Source organism: Bison bison, unplaced genomic scaffold, assembly GCF_000754665.1.
Source record: "Bison bison bison isolate TAMUID 2011002044 unplaced genomic scaffold, Bison_UMD1.0 scf7180017864134, whole genome shotgun sequence".
In the NCBI taxonomy this organism is placed as follows: Eukaryota; Metazoa; Chordata; class Mammalia; order Artiodactyla; family Bovidae; genus Bison; species Bison bison.
Genome location: NW_011494706.1, coordinates 1,331,940 through 1,335,180, shown reverse-complemented (window position 1 = coordinate 1,335,180; position 3,241 = coordinate 1,331,940).

Sequence of the window (3,241 nt, the reverse complement as noted above, 5' to 3'; positions counted from 1 at the left end):
TTTGTGACCCCATGGACTATACCCCACCAGGTTCCTTCATCTATGAGGTTCTCCAGGGAAGAATACTAGAATGGGTAGTCATTCCCTTCTCCAGGGGATCTTCCCAACCCAGGGATCAAACCTGGATCTCCCACATTGCAGGCAAATTCTTTACCATCTGAGCCACCAGGAAAGCCCACCTCAAAGGCAGATAGGGTACCTCAAACCTAACGTTTTCTGCCTTTCACTCTCAAGTGTGGAAATCACCACTAAGTTGACTGGATAGATGACTCAAAAAAAATCTTCTGTTCATTTATATAAAGCAATGCGATTTGTAGCCAGAGGAACAATGCACAAGGGTATGTTAATAAAACAATCTTAACCCTAAAGGAGGGTCTTGAATTGGTACACACAGACCAAGTAAAGGAGCAGAGATCACGGTGATGACTAGAACAAGGCAACTTGGAGTCCACGCCCTTCTGCAGTTGGTCTGCAGCAGCCTTATACAGAACGATGACACGCTATTTTTGCTATTACTGCTGCCGGTGGCCCAAGTAAACACCCCATAAATACTTGTTTAATGAATGATAATTAGAAGTATTTTTCAAGAGCTCATCAATCACTTGAGAATCATGATAAACAGATTGCTGCTGCCGCTGCTAAGTCGCTTCAGTCGTGTCCGACTCATTGTGACCCCATGGACTGTAGCCCACCGGGCTCCCCCGTCCCTGGGATTCTCCAGGCAAGAACACTGGAGTGGGTTGCCATTTCCTTCTCCAATGCAGGAAAGTGAAAAGTGAAAGTGAAGTCGCTCAGTCGTGTCCAACTCTTCATGACCCCATGGACTGCAGCCTACTAGGCTCCTCCACACATGGGATTCCAGGCAAGAGTACTGGAGTGGGGTGTCATTGCCTTCTCCGGATACAACAGATTGCTCTCCTTCAAAGCACTGCTAGACAGGAAATCCTTTTTTGAAATTTTTTAATTTGTTGAAATATTCAACCATATAGAACCTATGTTGGTTGTGTTTGTTTTGGTACCAATGCCAACATCTCCATTTCAACAGTGATGATGTTTTAGGGTCCAAGGATCATTTAAAAGGACAAAAACCTGAGATGACTTGTGAATATTGGAAGGTGTTATGTGCCTGGGGTTACAGAAACACCAAAAGGGCTAGTAACATATCAGAACAGACTTGTCTCATAGTTGCATATCTGGACCAAGATCAAGGTATAATTTAGTGTTTCACAACCTTCTAATTTCACCTACCTCCCAGACTGCTCATTCGCAATAGAAAAGAACATTTTCAGCTGATAAAGGAGAAACCAGTGTCCTTCTTACCCAGCTTGGAGAAGTTGGTCCTTAGCAGTCTATTTTCTTCAGTATAAAATGTTAATACAGTAGAATATCTAACACTTGTCCCAAAGCTCTGGAGGTTCTGTGATTTGTTGTCTTTCTTGACTCCAACTCGATGGACATGAGTTTGAGTAAGCTCCTGGAGTTGCTGATGGACAGGGAAGCCCGGCATGCTGCAGTCCATGAGGTCACAAAGTGTCAGACACAACTGAGCGACTGAACTGAACTCAACTGGAGTCCAAAAGTATAACAGATACTCTCTCATGTCATTCATCATAAATTAGAAAGACACCCAAATGGTATTGGTCTATTTATTAACTAAGGGAAGGATTCAAAGCATTCAGTGACAAGGAAGTGAACATTATCCTTGGTAATGAAGTGTAGGAATTGTGCCATCTCTTACATCTGGAGCAGCATGGCTCCTTAACATCCATCTACATTTTTTTTCTTTTTTAAAAAATTTATTTTTTAATTGGAGGGAAATTGCTTTATGCTGCTGTGTTGGTTTCTGCCGTACAACAACTCGAATCAACTGTAATTATATATATATCCCCTCCCTCTTGAGCCTTCCTCCCCTCCCCTCATCCCACCCCTCTAGGTCATCACAGAGTGCCAGGCTGGGCTCCCTGTGTTGTATAGCAACTTCCCACTAGCCATCTATTTTGCACATGATAGTGTATATATCAATGCTCTATTGATCCCACCCTATCCTTCCCTTGCTGTGTCCACAATTAAAAATACATATATTTGTTTTTAGTTGGCTGTGTCAGGTCTTAGTTGCCTAAGGGAACTTCTGTTGCAGCTCAGGGCTTCTTTCTAGTTGTTATGCGTGGGCCCCATTGCCCCGAGGCACGTGGGATCTTAGTTCCCCGACCAGGGATGGAACACATATCACTCTCACTGCAAGGTGACTCCTTAACACTGGACCACTAGGGAAGTCCCCATATTTTTTTTGTATTATTTACTCTCTGATCTATATCTATCTATCATCTTGCTTTATTATTTGTCACTTGATCCCCAGCTTGAGTCTCATATACAACAAGAGGGTCCTAGAATCCAGCAGCAGCATAAATCCTCATTGCACCAATATTATGACTGTGAAAATCTTTCTCTAAAAATTTCCTTCAACATTCATATTTTCTCTTTCTGTACTATTCTTTACTAAGAGCAGATTTCTTATGACAAAACAATCAGGGTGCTATCTGGAAATTTTTTACAATTTTCCTTTCTAAGAAATATCTGAAAGTGTACAGGTCTTCCTCTGTCATAGATTGGAATGTCCAAGTTTTAAAAAAATTATTCCCTTCAGTGAATAAAGAAGTCTTAACTTTTTCATGCAGAATCCACCCAAAAAGAAAAATATAGGATCTACTTACTAAGCTTTGACCAAAGTCTGCTTTTTTAATGGGGAAAGTATTTTCTGTTTTTCACTTGGCTGGTTTTATTTTCAGGTGTTAGAAAGTGTGTTGTATCTTGGTAAATTCTTCCATTTTTCCACTAGATGGTAGTTAGACTTTTCTTATATTGGGGACAGATAGTAGCATCAAATCTCAGAACCTGAGGGAAACTTTGAAACCACTTTCATTTGATTCTTCCATTTCACAGGTGATAAGGTAGAGGGCAGGTGTTGAGATGTATCCAAAGATCATCCCATGAGATGGTGAGGGAATAAAGTTTAGATCTTTGTACACTAGCCAGGCATCTTTCATTGTCCCTAAATACCCCAGCAGTTCTCTAGGCCTTTGTACGGAGCAGGAGAAAAAGAAGGCTGTTATTTGGCCAACAGTTTATGTTTCATAAATGTGGATATTTCCTTTAGTAAGAACTGGCTCAGGGCAGATTATCATGGACTAAATTCCAGCACATAACAAGTCTCATCTCTCACTGTAAATCTTCATGTCTGGGT